At 42.2% G+C, this 16543-nt stretch overlaps 2 pseudogenes; one reads left to right on the top strand and one right to left on the bottom strand.

Moving 5' to 3' along the window:
* Positions 1 to 280: 280 nt before the first annotated feature.
* On the top strand, positions 281 to 1216 carry LOC147830107 (sperm motility kinase 3A-like; annotated as a pseudogene).
* Positions 1217 to 3237: 2021 nt separating this feature from the next.
* LOC147830108 (endonuclease 8-like 1 pseudogene) lies at positions 3238 to 16337 on the bottom strand (annotated as a pseudogene).
* Between the last annotated feature and the right edge of the window lie 206 nt (positions 16338 to 16543).

Below are 16543 nucleotides of genomic sequence, written 5' to 3' on the forward strand. Positions count from 1 at the left end.
TTAATTTCTAAAAACTTATGTGTCAATTTCCATAACCCACACAAGCAAGAAATTTTGTAACCTTTTTATTACAAAGGGTCCTTGTGGGCAAGAGCAAGGTGGCCCTGGGGGGTGTGGCCAGATCTCCCTGAACCTATTGGTACTGCAACCTCACAGAAGCCAGGGTGAGGTCACAGTTGTTAGATATATGAGGCTGTGGCTCAGGTGGATCTCTTGTGGGTGACGTAGGAGTTGGACAGAGAGTGTCATTGGTGATTTGGTGATCGATTTGGTGGTGTGGAGAGTGGAGCTTCTGGTTACATCATGATGTGCAGTGTGGGCATGAGGGTAGTGAGGGAACATCTTGGCTGGGCCTCAGGACTGGCTCCCACAGACACAGCCTCCAGGAAAACTATGGTGTGCTGGCCCCCATTGCCCAAGGCGGCTTTGGTAAGATCTTCCGGGCCAAACACTGCGGCACAGGGATGGTGGTTGCTGTGAAGGAGTCAGAGAAAGCACAGGTTCCAGCAGCCTACATTACATTGGAGGTGGGGATCCTGAAGGACCTGCAGCACCCTGACATCATACACTTACTGAAGGTCATCAAGACTAAGGACAAAGTACACCTGGTCCTAGAGTATGTGTTGGGGGGAAACCTGCGGCAACACCTCTGCAGGACTGAAAACCACAAGCTGCTGGAGGAGGAGGCCCAAGGGATATTTCAAGATATCATTAGAGCTGTGCATTATTGTCCTGACCATGGAATTGTACATGGGGACCTCAAACCTCATAATGTTTTGATCAACACCCAAGGTCACGCCAAGATCTGTGACTTTGGGCTGGGGTTCCATTTCCTCCCTGGACAGGAGGTGACTGTGGCTCATGCACACTGAAATATTATGCCCTAGAGATAATCTTGTATGGGAGGTATGAAGGCCCTGCCCTGAATGTTTGGGCCCTTGGGGCCATTTGGCATGAACTGGTCACAGAGAAGCTCCCCTTTTATGGGGATTAGCCACAGAAAATCCAAAAGATCTTTTCTGGGAAGTTCTCTTGCCCCTACTCCATCTCCCTGGATGCCCAAGACCTCATCAGGAACCTCCTTGACTCCAGCCCCTCGATGCGGCCAACAGTACAGGAACAGTACAGGAAGTGCTGGAGCACTCGTAGCTCCGAGATATCCCAACCCCCAGTCTTCCTAAGCTGCTTCTTATGCCCAAAAAATCTGCAATCATGAACCTTATGGCCTGGATGGGATTCAACCCACTAAAGGTCATAGACTCAGTGAGGACAAAGGAATATAACCAGGAGATGGTCATCTTCCTGCTGTCGCAGAGCCAGGCACTCCAGGGGCGGGGCTTCAGGATCCAGGTGAAGCCTGTCCATGCAGATGAGGATGAGGATGTGGCTGCAGAGGAAATATCATCACAGGTCCTGTACCCTCATTTCACATCCCCTATAGGAGTGCCAGTGCACCTGTCACCTGCACTGGCCTCTTATCCTTTGGAGTGAAGCCCCCAGGAAAGCAGGGTAGCAGAGGCTCCCAGCCACTCATTTCCATCCATAGGACCCCAACTGCAAGCATGTCCTGCCAGCCTATCCCTGCCACTCCCAGTGTGTCCCGCCAGCCTGGCCCTGCCACTCCTAGTGTATCCTGCCAGCCTAACCCTGCTGCTCCCACTGTGTCCTGCCATCCTGGCCTTGCTTCCCCCAGTGTGTCCTGCCAGCCTGGCCCTGGGGCTTCCTGCTCCAGCTCCCACACCACCTCTGCCCCTGCCAGCAATGGGAGGTGATGCTGGAAGGCTCTGAAGAAGAGCATCACAGGCTGCCCACAGCCCCTGTGCTGCTGCTGCCTGGCACCCTTGGGGCACCACCAACACAAGGTGACCCCAATTACAGATCCATGAGAAGTAACTCTGGAGGTGAACATCCTATTCATGGGGGATCAGCCAAGTAGGAGGAAACCATGTCCTCCATGGAGGGGAGCTTCTCTCTGCTCACCTCCTGGCATGTCCATGTGTGAGGGCTTCCATCAAGAAGCTGCCTAGTTGTCACTAGAAGGATGGTGAGCCCAGGTGAAGAGAAGCAGTACTGCCTGTTCTGTGGATAGGGACACTGTGCTGCTCCCATGGCCACCATGTACAGCCTAGACTCGGCCATGCTGTGAGCACCCAGGAATATGCAGAGGCCACACTGATCCTCTGTCCACTGAGTTCATGATGGGAGCCACCCCAGCCCAGTCACCAAATAGGTGTGTGACAGTGTCTGCACATCATCCCAGTCCCAGACATGGCACATCATCCCAGTCCCAGACATGGCACATCCTGGCCCAGAAGTCAGTGCAGCTGAGTACTGAAGACCAGGGCCATGAGTCAGCCCAAGTGGACCTGGTCCTAGGCCCTGAGCCCCATAGTTAACATTTCTGTGGCCTCCCCACCTCCTCCTCTATTCAGAACACAGTTGGTCCCAGCCTAAGGCAGCCTACTTCTAGGACTTCTCTCGCTTGGTTTGTCCTTTCCCCATGTACCATCAGCTCTGTAGAGCAGATTTATTCATGGCACAGATGTTGGGGACACTCAGAGCCAGAACAGTGGTGTGGGCACTGCAGACCCCAGTGGTGTAGGGCCAATGCTGAGGGCTTCTGCATGTGAGACCAGGACGGGGCTACAGGATTGAAGAACATGGAGACAGGCAAGGAATCAAATGAGCCAGCCTCTGCCCCAGAGCAGCTGGCAGAGGATTGATTCAGTGACAACACCTGGGGACAGCACTGCTGTGTGGCCAGCACAATCAGCAAAGCTTCAGCATAGTGATGCACATGATCCTCTGAGAGTGCTCAGTGCCAGTGCTGCTCTTACTCTTCCTGCTATCAGGGTCACCAGGATTTTATGTCGGAGAAGCATGAATCACAGAGGGGAGGGATAAAGTGAAGCCCCAGATTTCCACAGCCAGAGCAGGATAGAGTTGCGATTCCAGTTTGGCATTCCCAAGCTCTCAGTCATGCTGTCATCTAGTGAAGAAGACAGACTAGGGGCACCACAACAGGAGAGACAGTGTTGGCACCAAGATGGCTGTGTTAGTAGCTTTCTAGGCTGTGGGAGAACACCTGAGATTCTTCAGCACAGGTTTCCATCCAAGGTCACTGTCAGCTTGGGGCAGCGCAGCACATCATGGCAGGAGTGTTGGAGGAGGAAACCCCTCACCTCATAGCACCTGGGAAGCAGAGAGTCAGAAAGAAGCCAGGTACCAATATCCCTGTCAAGGCCATGCCCCCAGCCTCTCAGGCTGCCAGGCCGGAGTCATCTCAGAAAGGTGTCTCTGGGCCCTTGGCATCTTAGGAGTGGCCTTGATTGGAGGTGGAAAATGTTCCATTCTGTCCATAGGTGCTGGCTGGTTTCCTAGGATTTCTTTTGGGGGGGCTTGGCCCCTTTGGGGGTGAGGGAGCCAGAATCCCCCTGGAATCAGATGGTGTGGCCATTCCGGTCCAGCAGGGAGCTCATGCCCGGCATGCTATAGCACTGCAGCCAGGCTCTGAAGGCAGAGAAGCCTTCCTCTCTGTGCTCCAGCACATAGCCTTTGCTCCCCCGCTGGACCACTTCCTTGGGCACTGAGTGACACAGTTCCAGGTCCAGGTTCTGCAGCTTAACCCTGATCTTCTGGCTCAGAGTGAGCTCCAGGCTCAGCTGGCCCCATTGCAGGGCTTCCAGGACTGTGTACCCCTTCTCAAAGGGAGGGATCCTCAGCTGGAACAGGATCTCTACTCACAGGTAGTTGCCAATGCCATTGAAGAACCACTGGTCCAGGATGGCCTTGCAGATGGGCCCGTTAAAGGCCTTGTCTGCCAGGTTTCAGAGCACATATTCTCTGAACTTTTCATACTCCAGGAGGACACAGGGCCTGAGGTCTGGCTCTTACTTGCCCCCTGGGTCCCAGTGGCCAAAGTGACGGATGACTGGTAGTCATCTTTTTCCTTTTGGCACCAATGCCATGTTGTTGGTACATGTATCTCTTGTGAGATGACACCTGAGCCAGTCAGGCTCCCCCTTGGGAGGATGGTGTGTCTCCGCAGTCCTGTCTCCAGCTCAGCAGACACCACACTGATGCCCTGGTTCTCAGGCCTGACACACCCAGGCCTCCCCTGCCCCACTCTGTGGCCACTCCAGCAAGCACAGGAGTGAGAGATGCTTGACCCACTCAGCAGACACCTACCAGGAGCAAGAGGGCTCCCAAGCCCCAGGGTCCTGCCCCATAGGATGGGCTGGGTGAGAGCAGGACAGAGGGTACAGGGAGGTGAGAAGAGCTGAGGCAGCCAGGTGGGAGGTGAAAAGCAGAGGAGCTTCCTGAGAGGACGGGGCAGGCCCCTAAGTCTGCACATAGAAGAAGGCCTCAAGATACTGCCTTATGTTACTGGACTCCTCACTACACCCCATGAAGCTGGCCAGGCAGTTAGGCTGCGGGGAATCAAATCTCAGAATTTAAGTGACCTGGAGTAAATTGGTTCATTTTTTTTTTCCAAATAAAGAGAATGCAGAGAAACCTAGTCAATCTTAATACTATCCCTGAAAGAATTTTTTTTTTTAATTCAGCAAGGCAAAGCTCTGTTAGCCAAAATGATTCAAGGAAGAATTTGTGATTTTACATTAAAAAGCTTTCTCAAAATTATCACTGAAAAAAATTATCAAATAAATCCTGTGGGAGGTGTAAAACTTGAAAGTTTCTGTATTCATTATTATCTAGTGGAAATTAACTTTACTAAACTTCTATGGTAAACCTAATCAATTGGAGATTCAAAGCAGTGAGGTATCTTGGAGGCACTGCTATTTGTGTTTCAATATAGCGGGTCAAGGAGTAGGTAAATCTGATTTGAGTACTCTTCCTAGGCTTTTAAAAAAGATAAGAACCCTCCGATATGGCAAGATTGGGGCTAGAGAAATGCTGAGAAGAGAAAAGCATACACCTCTTCAGTCCTGACTTCTGAAAATTAGCCTTTTATATTGTAATCATCACTTAATCCTAGAACTGAAAGTTGGGTTGACTAACCTTTCATCCTCCTTGAGGAAAAAAATCCAACCATGATGGCTTAGAAAGGCCCAGAGTTTGTGGGACCCGATGCAATAGTTTATGTCCATCCCAGCTACTCTGGCCAGTTAAGAACTAACTAATTGTTTGGAGGCCATAGAGAGGCTCAGCAGGACAATTGAGTCCTTACAATGAATGCCATCACTTACTTCTATCTTACATAATTATTGCCTGAATGGTAATTAAAATGAAATGTAGTTTCAAGGCATACTTTAAAATTTTCTTTCCATTTACTTTTCAGTTGAGAAAGTACTTGTACTCTGATATTAGGAGCTCAGTTTCATTATTTATGAAATTATTAGACTAAATCATCTCTGCATTATTCCCTGTAGCAGCATCAGTATGTTATATTCTAAATGTATGCATTGCTAGGTCTGATTACTGTGGTCCTGAGAAAGCTGAAAAAAACAACAAGAGTAATATGTACTCAAGGGAAGTAAGTTTTCATGAAACTTCCTTTGTTGATTTTTGGAAAAGTGTTAAAACACAATAAACAGAAAAGTTATAACATACTTACACTTTTCTAATTGTTGGTGTTAATAGAAGAACTTCTGTGAAATCAGTACCAATATATGACTGAGACTCAGAGAATAACAGCATTAAAATTAGAAAGCAGGGCCAGGGATTTAGCTCAGTGATTCTGCCACCTGCCTCACAAGTGCAAGGTCCTGAGTTTGATCTCCGGTACCAAAAAAAAAAAAGCAATAAAAGTTTTTACTGATAGTGGCTGAGAGCATTATTTAGCAGCCTTAAAGTGTGGCTTAGAAGCCATTAATAGGCAGTGTCTATATTCATAGTAAGTATTTCAAACCTAGAATATATTATAGAGAGCTTCTAGCCCAAGAAATCACTTTGCAAAATAGGAAGCAAACCCCAAGTATAGGAAGTTTAGGGTCCATGGTCATGTCACAGAATCCAGATAATACAACTTCCTATGTTGAAGTGAAGCTAGGAATTCAGTGGTTGTTCAATGAAAACTTTTGGTCTGGCATACAATTGCAACCAGTTAAAGACTGACTAAGATTATCCTGAACTAAACAGCAGAAATAGGAGGATCATCAGAATGTGAATTTTGGGAATAAGCAGCTGGAGCTGTGGAAATCCCACAGTCACCAAGAATTTGAGCTATTTGCACTCAACTGGACTAAAGCCCTTAGCTGGGATAGGATGCTTAAGTGAAGCATTTGATTAGATTACTAGTAAGGAGGGAGCAAAGAATCCTGTGGGCTTATAGAACTTGTAAGTCAGGAAGTCCTAGATGTTGTTGCAACCCTGAAACATACCGAGTGAGCACAGGACAAAACACCTGTCCCTTCTGACCTTCACTTTCCTCATTTCTGATGTTCCCTTTTGTGTTCACTACATAGGGTTGTAGCAAAATCAAACATAAGTGTCACACTGTTACACAATGTACTAAATGTTCTTAAACAGACAAATAAGAATGCTTTTTATACCCATACCTTCACTCCCTGTCAGGTCTTAATCTAATCTGAACCAGATTGCTCACTCTTTCTCCAATATTTATAAAGTACACTAAAGGGGTACATTTGTTTCCTTCTTTTATTTGTATTCATATTTCCTTTTTTTTTTTTGGTACTGGGGATCGAACTTGAGACCTTGCTCTTGTGAGGCAGGCGCCAGAACCACTGAGCTAAATCCCCGGCCCCTATGTTTCCTGATTAGTCCTAGACATGTCTGTGTTTTTCAGTGAGCTCTTGGTTATTGAAGTTCTTGATTTTTCCAGGAAGAGGTATATGTCCTGGGAAGCCCGTATCAAGTTTTAGACCATTCGAGTATTGCTTAAGCCACAGAAAGCCAACTGGTCCAAGGTTTATGTTCCTTCTGAGAGTAACCAATATCCAATGACAGATCAGTGTAGGGGCCTGAAAGGTTTTATCACCTCAGTCAAACAGGGGATGACTCTGGTGGTTAACATCACAGCTCCCCATGGGGTTGATCAAGACTGTCAGTGGTGTGGCACTGAGGTTAAGATTTCCTTCTGTCCAATCCATTTCCTTTCTCCAACTGTTGTTATCAAGAGAATTTCCTAATGAAAATCCTATGTACTAAAGTCTATCAGTATTCACTTCTCAGACCACCCAAACTAAAACATCTCTGATTCATCACATGTCTTCATCGTCATCTCCTGAGGGGTAAGGTCTGTCTGGGATATTGAAGACCTAATTGATTCTATACTTCTGATAAGAATGATAGCCAAGCGCAGTGCCTCTCTCTACCTCTGACTAATTCCTGTCTACAAGCTGTTGATTCTCCCTTGATACCGCCACCTCAGCGTCCAAACTTTGGTTTATGTGATTGAATCTGCTGATAAAAAGTAAGTATATTGTACCAGCTAAAGCTCAAAATATTATCTTTGGTCTGTGGTTTTATTGTTCAAGCAGGCATTGAGATATGATTAACTTTTTATATTCCTGCCAGTGAATGCTACTTAGAATTACCAAATGAGCCAGAAAAAAAAAGATGAAATGTCTGATGATCCTTATTATATTATGTCCAAGGATATGGGGAAAAATGATATTTGGATGATGAAAATTACTGACTCCTTTCCCATTTATTCAACTAATATCCTTCTTTCTAGAGATTTTTACTTCTTTCTAATTTTGTACATTATGATTAAAAAGTCTTTGAGTTTTGCCTTAGTCCCTGTATGTGAATTTGGTCTATGAGACTATAGTCCTGTAGCTTTCTGGTAACTGTTCAGATACTAAACCTCTTTGCTGTGTATGACAGAGATAAGATTGTTTTCCTTAATCACATTCTTCTTCTTCTTCTTCTTCTTCCTCCTCTTCCTCTTCTTCTTCTTCTTCTTCTTCTTCTTCTTCTTCTTCTTCTTCTTCCTCTTCTTTTTCTCCTCCTCCTCCTTCTTCTTCTCCTCCTTCTTCTTCCTCTTCCTCCCCTTCCTCTTCTTCTTCCTCTTCTTCTTCCTCTTCTTCCTCTCCTCCTCCTCCTCCTTCTTCTTCTTCTTGTTCTTCTTCCTCTTCTTCTTTTATAATTTTAAATTTGTTCATTAAGGATAGGAATCATGGGCTGGAGGTTTAGCTCAGTTGCACCGCAACTGTCTCACAAGCCCAAGGTCCTGAGTTTGATCTCTGGTAATAGAAAAAAAAAGGATAGGAATCATGTTTATGCTGGTGAGTGGCAAGTGTCCATGATCAAAATGATCCCCTGGTTTTTCTGAAATTAGATTTTAATGGAAAAGTCAGACGAATAAATAGCAGTTAGAACCCAGTGGATTAGGATCTAGTAGTGGAAAGGGTAGCATGATCTTGGGATTGCAGAAAGAATACAAAACAGGGCTTTGTAGGTTTCAAAAATTTCATTGATCCAACCACGCTGTATGTGGGTGCTTACTGAAATGGTCACCTTGTTTTTCTCCAGATATAGTCAGCCTCTAGTTCACAGACTGATGGAAATCATACACACTGGACAGGTCAACTCCCAAAGCAATTGAGGGAAAGCCAGGGATAGTTTAGTTCTCATTGCCAATGTGGATGAACTATGTCTAATGCTATGAGATGATGAAGGCTCTGCAGAGAAGGTACTTGGAACCACGTATTTGCCTCCTGGGATACTGAGTTTATCTAATTTCCTGATTCAAAAAGGACAATGAGATAAATAATATGGCTGTTTAATGGAACTCAGCTTTTTTTTTTTTTACTGAAACTAGTTACTTAAACTTTAACATTCTTTATTATGTCGGCTTTGAGAAATTATGATTTTCATTGCATCCTTCAAATATTTAATCCTTTGCTTTGTGCTCTGAAGCATTCAAGAGAAAGAAAAGGTAAGGGCTCTACCCAGGAAAAGCTTCTTACTTTGTTCAGGGATTAATGTGATAGAATGAAAGTAAGACTTGCCATTCACATAGTATATTTTAGGAGAAAGATTTACAATAGAGGCAGTATTAGAAAAGTAATGCTGCTTACCTAAGAATACTGACAACATGGTAGCTTGATGTAATGGAAAGAACCTGCACAGTGCCTTCTACTGTCACTCTACATGAGGTTTTCTCCCTCTGTCTTCCACTCCTTCTATTCATGTTAAGTTCACGTGTCGGTTGTCTGCTGTAAGCAGGCTTTCCTGGCTTCAACAGCCTCTTCACTCAACTCCCCCATCTCTCTATGGGAACCCAGGCCCCTCCCTGCTGAGCTTTATAACAACACACAAACTTTTTTTTTCTTAAATTCCTTTATTGCTACATTTTAGGTACACAATATAATGACATTTATCACTGGAAATTTGTACCTTTACATAGGCTCTCTTGGTTCTTATTTTTCACCCTTGCCCAGCCCTCCCTTCAACCCCTCCATTCCTCCCTATTTACACAGATTTTATTCCTAGTTTTCCATTTTCTCATATTAATCCCATTCCCACCTATCCTTTCCCCTAGCCCTCCCACTTCCTTCCCCTTTGCCCGTTTTCTTCCTATTTCACATTACCTATTATACATTTTAGTCCTTATTTATACTCAGTTTCTCACACCAGAGAAACTATTCAGTATTTATACATGTGTGTTCTATTTATTTCACTTAAGAGTATCACCTCAATGTGCATCCACTTAGCTATAAATGTCTCTAATTTCTCATTTTTTATGGCTGAGTAGTACTCCATTTTATAAAAACCCCACATTTTTTTTATCCAGTCTCCAGTTGATGGGCATTTGGGCTGTTTCCAAGTCTTAGCTATCACAAACTGTGCTGGTATGAACATGGGTACACATACATCACTGTGGTATGATTCTTTTAATTCTTTGGAGAAGGTCCCCAGCAGTGGAATAGCGGGGTCAAATGGAACTTCCAGTCCTAGATCTTTGAGGTATCTCCATACTGATTTCCACAGTGGTTGCACCAGTCTACACTCCCACCAGCAGTGGAGCAGGGTTCCTCTTTCCCCACAGCCCCGCCAGCATTTGTTATTGGTTGATTTCATGATAGCAGCCATTCTTTCTGGAGTGAAGTGGAATCTCAGCATTGTTTTCATTTGCATCTCTCAAATGACCAGTGACGTTGAACATTTTTTCATGCATGTATTTGCTATTTCTACTTCTTTGTCTGAGAAATGTCTGTTCATTTCAGATGCCCATTTTCAGATTGGGTCTTTCCATTTGGGAGGTCTGATCTTTTCAAGTTCTTTATAGATTCGAGATAGTAGACCTTTGTCTGAGGAAAAGTAGGTGAAGATATTTTCCCACATTGTGGGTTGTCTCTTCACACTGTTGGTGGTTTCTCTTGCTGTGCAGAAGCTTTTTAAGAAGAAGAGATCCCACTTATTGATTGTTTGTTCTAGTTCACGGGCAACTGAGGTTTTGTTCATAAAATCCTTCCCTACACTGATGTTTTCAAGAGATCTACCTAACCTCTGTTCCAACTGGTTTAGCATTTCTATTTTAATATTTAGATCTTTAATCCATTTTGATTTTAGTTTAGTGCATGGTGAGAGATATAGGTCTAGTTTTAATCTTTGGCAAGTTGGAACCCAATTTTTCCATCACCATTTATTAAAGAGGTTATCTTTCCTCCAGTGAGGGTATTTGGCTCCTTTATCAAAGATGAGATGGGTGAATGTGTCTGGCATTGTTTCTGCATCTTCTAATCTGTTCCACTAGTCCTCAGGTCTGTTTCTTTGCCACTACCATGCTGATTTTATCACAATAACTTTGTAGTATAGTTGCAAGTTGGGGATTGTTATACCCCCGCCATGTCTCTGTTACCTAGAATTGCTTTTGCCATTCTGGGTCTCTTCTTGTTCCAAATGAATTTTTGAATTGTTTTCTCAAGGTCTGTGAAGTATACTGCTGGTATCTCAGTTGGAATTGCATTGAATCTATATAGCAGTTTTGGAAGTATGGCCATTTTTCACTATAGTAATCCTTCTTACCTAGGAGCAGGGTATGTCTGTCAATTTTCTGATATCATCTTCAATCTCTCTTTTCAGTGTGTTACAGTTTTCAGAGAAGAGGGCTTTGATTTCTTTCATTAGGTTGATTCCAAGGTATTTCAGTTTTTTGGATGCTATTGTGAAAGGAATTATTTGCCCTATTTCTCTCTCAGTGAGTCTGTCATTCGTGTAGAGGAAAGCTACTGATTTTTGTGTGTTGACCTTGTAACCAGCTACTTGACTGAATTTGGTTATTAAGTCTAGAAGACTTTTGGTGGAGTTCTTGGGGTCTTCTATATACAGTATCGTGTCATCCACAAGTAATGGCAATTTGACTTCTTCATTTCCTATCTTTATTCCTTTTATTTCTTTCTCTTGTCTAATTGCTGTGGCTAATGTTTCCAGAACTATATTGAACTGGAGGGGTGATAATGGACATCCTTGTCTTGTTCCTAATTTTAGTGTGAAGGATTTCAGTTTTTGACCATTTAGTATGATATTGGCTGTTGGTTTTTCATAGATGGCTTCTATCAGTTTGAGGTAGAGACCATCTATTCCAATTTTTTATAATAAATCTATGTTGGATTTTGTCAAATGCTTTTTCTGCATCTATGGAGATAATCATATGGTTTTTGTCCTTGGCTCTATTGATATAGTGTATTACATTGATTGATTTGTGTATATTGAATCATCCCTGCATCCCTGGGATGAATCCCACTTGATCAGGGTGTATGATCTTCTTGATGATCTTCTGCATTGCATTTGCCAGTATTTTGTTAAGGATTTTTGAATCTATGTTCATTAGTGAGATTGGCCTATAGTTCTCTTTTTCAGTTGGGTCTTTCTCTGCTTTGGGGCTCAAGGTGATGCTTGCTTCCAGGAATGAATTTGGGAGTATTGCTTTCCTTTCAATTTCATTGAAGAGTTTAAACAGTAGTGGCAGTAGTTCCTCTCCAAATGTCTTGTAGAATTCAGCAGTGAAGCCATCAGGGCCTGGGCTTTTCTTAGTTGATAAATTTTTTATTATGTCTCAATTTCATTGGTTGATATTGGGTTGTTTAGAATTTTTAGGTCTTCTTCGTTCAACTTTGGCAATTCCTATGTATCTAGGAATCTGTGCATTTCTTCTGTGTTGTCCATCTTATTGGCGTATAGGTTCTGGAAGTAGGTAATGATGATCCTCTGGATTTCTGCTGGGTCTGTTGTCATTTCACCCTTTTCATTCCTAATTGCATGGATTTGGGCCTTTTCTTTCCTTTTTCTGACAAGGTTGACTAAGGGTTTGTGGATTTTGTTGATTCTTTCGAAGAATGAACTCTTGGTTTCATTGATTTTTTGTATTGTTCTTGTAGTCTCCATTGCATTGATTTCTCCTCTGATCTTTATAATTTCCTCCCTTGTATGAGCTTTGGGGTTGTCCTGCTCTTCTTTTTCTAGAAGCTTGAGGCTAAGCATCAGGTTGTTTAATTGGGCTCATTCTATTTTCCTAATATGTGTATTCACTGCTATGAATTTCCCTCATAAGACTGCTTTCATTGTGTCCCATAGATTCCGATATGTTGTATTGTCATTGTCATTTAATTGAAGGAACTGTCTGATTTCTTCTTTAATTTCCTCTGTGACCCATTGGTTATTCAGAAGTGTGTTGTTCCCTTTCCATGTGTTTATGAAATTTTTGCAGTTTCTATTGGTATGGATCTCCAATTTCATCACACTATGGTCTGATAATATACAGGGAATATTTCAATTCCTTTGCACTTACTTAAACATGTTCTATGTGTGAGTATGTGGTCTATTTTGGAGAATGCCCCATGCGCAGCTTTGAAGAATGTGTATTCTGATTTTGTGGGGTGGAAGACTCTGGAAACATCTGTTAAGTTCTTTTGTTCAAGAGTTTGATTGAGTTCTAGTATTTCATTACTTATTTTTAGTCTAGTCGATCTATCTATTTGTGACAGTGGGGTGTTGAGGTCCTCCACTACAATTGTATTAGTGTATGTATGACTTTTCATGTCCATTAGTATTTGTTTTATATAGTTGGGTGCACTAGTGTTTGGTGCATAGATATTTATGATTGTCACCTCTTCCTCTTGGATTCTTTCCTTTAAAAGGATATATTGTCCTTCTTTGTCTCTCTTAATCAGTGTTGGTTTGAAATCTACTTGATCTGCAAAGAGGATAGCTACTCCTGCTTTTTTTCAGGTTCCTGTGGCATGGAGTATTGTTTTCCACCCTTTAACTTTCAGTCTATGAGTTTCCTTTTGAATGAAGTGTGTTTCTTGTATGCAGCATATTGTTGGATTTTGCTTCTTGACCCACTCTACCAGTCTATTTCTTTTGATTGGTGAATTGAGACCATTAACATTGATGTTTGTAACTGACACATATTGACTGATCATTGCCATGACTTTTTCTTTTTGTTGGGTTCTCCCCCTTTCCATTTAATTTCTTGTCATGCCAGATGGGTTCATTCTGCTTTGCTTCCTGGGGTTGTGATCCTCAATGTCTGTTCCCAGGATATTGTGTAAAAGTTTTTGGAGTGCTGGTTTGGTATTCACAAAGTTACTAAGGTGCTCTTTGTCATGAAAGTATCTCATTTCTCCATCAGTTTTGAAAGATAGTTTTGCAGGATACATCAGTCTGGGTTGGAGGCTGTTTTCTTTTAGGGCTTGGAATATGTCACTCCAAGCTCTTCTTGCCTTGATGGTTTGTGTTGAGAAGCCTGCTGTGATTCTAATGGGCTTTCCTTTGTATGTGATTTGTTTTTTTCCCCAACTGCTTGTAGAACTTTTCTCTTCTGTTGAGTTTCTGGAATCTTAATTATATTCCCATGTGCAGATTTTTTCTGATCAAGGCTATTTGGAGTCCTATATGCCTCACTTATCTGTATTTCAACTTCTTTTCCCCTGCTTGGGAAGTTTTCTGCCATTACTTCTGTGAAGAGTTTTTTTATGTCATCTGCAGTCTCTCCTGTTTCTTCTTTGACTCCAATCAGTCTTATGTTATTCTTTTTTGCATCATCTGGCATCTGCTGGATTGATTTCTCATGTTCCCTTATGATTTTGAAACAATTTTTCTTTTCCTGGTCATTAATTGCAATCGTGTCTTCTGTATCTGAAATTCTGTCCTCACATTGGCTCATTCTGCTGTGTAGACTTTCAACGGAGTTTTTCATGTCCTGGAAATCTATTTGCATCTGTTTTGTGGATTCCATTTGTTTCCTATGTTGGGATTCCATCATGTTTCTCAGCTCCTCTCTAGATTTATTAATCATGTCTTGCAGTAGTAGCAAAATCTCTGCTGTTATCTGAGAAATTATTTCTGATTTCATTTTTTCCAGATCCCCTTTTGTTGCCAGTTCAGTGGGTCCAGGCAGTTGAGTATCAGTGTTCCATCTCATTTCCCTTTGGGGTTGCTGTAGGTGATATGGCCATCTGATTTTGAGACTTATTTACGTGTCTTCTCATTTCGACTGGGGGGGGCGGCAGGGGTGCTGTTGGTGCCCGCATGACTTACCTTCTCTGAGCTGGGAGAGGTGGGACAGGGGCTGGGAGCAGCAGGAGAGATGGTGGCCTGGAAGCCCCTTCCTCTGGGCCAGGAGTAGTGGGAGAGAAGGTGGCCCAAAAGTCCTTTCCTCTGGGCCTGGGAGTGGTGGGAAGGATTGCGGCCCAAAAGCCCTTTCTTCTGGGCTGGGAGTGCAGGATGGAAGGTGGCCAAAAAGCCCTTTCCTCTGGGGCAGGAGTGGTGGGATGGATGGCGGCCCAAAAGCCCTTTCCTCTGGGCTGGGAGTAACAAACTTGTTATAGTAATAAAGTACAAATATTTTAATCTTTTTTATTAATCTTTGAATTATAGGTTGTTTTTTTTCTTTCTGTATGTTGACAAGATTTATTGAATTCCTTTGTTTCCAGAATCTTGATGAGATTGTAGCCTCTTGGTCTGTTTTAACAAATGTGTGCCATGCTTTCTGTCACCTTCTGTTTTTTATTTTATTTTAGGAAAAAATAAAGCAAAGTTTCTTAATAGAGTAATATGAGAATAACAATACTTAATGTGTTGTTTCATTATCTTTCAAATAGTCACCTTCTCTTAAAGATGAAGAAATTCTCTTGGGACCACCAAAGCTAGTAGTGTGCTTAACAGATAAGAGGTGGCAATAAAAGGAGCACTAGGAACAGATTCTAGAATATTCTTAGCAGGTACTGCCTCATGGAAAGTTAAAAAAGCTAGGAACATAGGAAATATTTCTATGAGTAAATGTAAATGTAGAGTTGCATATTACAAACTGTACTTCCAATCTCACATGAAGTTCCCTCAAAAAGTATTTCCCCCTCCACAATTCCCTCTCAGAATGTCATTATTTATTTTTGCTATTAAATGTTCTGCCAAGCTCTATAGTAAAATAACCTGTTAAACTTCTCTTAATCTTACTTTTTCTATACTAATTTGATCCTAGAGTACTTTTTGTGTATATTAGAAATTATAATTCCATGGAACTAGAATTCTATGGAAACAGTTTGAAAAAGTGACCTGGACTTCTTTGTTCTTTGATTCTAGTACAATGGTACACAATCTGGAGGTCAGTATTTTCTTCTCTCTTACCAAGTTCTTGAATACTTTCATACAGAACAATGCAGTGACTGGCATGGTGTCAATTCAACTTTGGATTTTGGCTTCCAAGAAAATTTACTGAGTTCTTCTTCATGGAATAACAATTACAGAACATCAATCTCTAGGTCAAATTCTGTGAGTGATAAAAAGATGTGGAAGCAATAACTTTTGCCTTCTAGTTGTGTAGGTAACAAAGGGAAAATAAAAGTGAGTGATAACATCAACAGTCATATAAAGTGAGTGATAAGAGATGGTACTTTTGTTAGAATGTAGAAGACCAAGGAACCAATAAGGATAAGGGTTAAATTTTCGAAGAGATGAAGTTGGTGCTGACAACTGAAACACTTATATGGATGAATAAGATGACACCAAAGAAGTTACTTCAGATTCAATTCATAAATTTATCTAAGCTTAAATCATAAATGATGACTCCATGTGAGCTTAGGTTTACTTTTACATTAAGTTACTATTTAGCCAGAAATTAAGATATTATGAAGGAGATACATGAGACAAGATTATATATCAGTGTTTTCCAGAGACGTGTACCTCAACTGACATTCAGTAGTCTCAGCATTCATCCTGTAGGAGTCAAAATTCTCCAGGCTGGAGGAGCTCAGAGCTCCAGGCTCTCTGTCTTCTGTTTTATTAGACTCCAGAGAAGCCACATCACTGCCGAAGAGTGTCAGTCTTTCCATGTAGGGATTCTCTGGTAAACCACAGTTATGCAATTTCATATTCTGTTTCTGACAACAACACTTGGTGAAAAGCATCTTGGGTCATGTCTTCAGACTTGGTGGAGTGTTGGAAAAACAATGAAAACAGAGTTGATAAAATTAAGAAATGATGAAGGCAGCATTAATAAGGCCAAATTTTCCTTATTTTTAAGTTACTCTATTTGAATAGCATGGGCATCTACATATGTTTAAGTCTTTTATCTTAAATGAGAGACAAAATTTTCTCCCACTGGTTTTGAAGC

Source organism: Heterocephalus glaber, unplaced genomic scaffold (genome assembly GCF_053883595.1).
Source record: "Heterocephalus glaber isolate CG9 unplaced genomic scaffold, H.glaber_assembly_v1.0 deba00000331, whole genome shotgun sequence".
Taxonomy (NCBI): Eukaryota; Metazoa; Chordata; class Mammalia; order Rodentia; family Bathyergidae; genus Heterocephalus; species Heterocephalus glaber.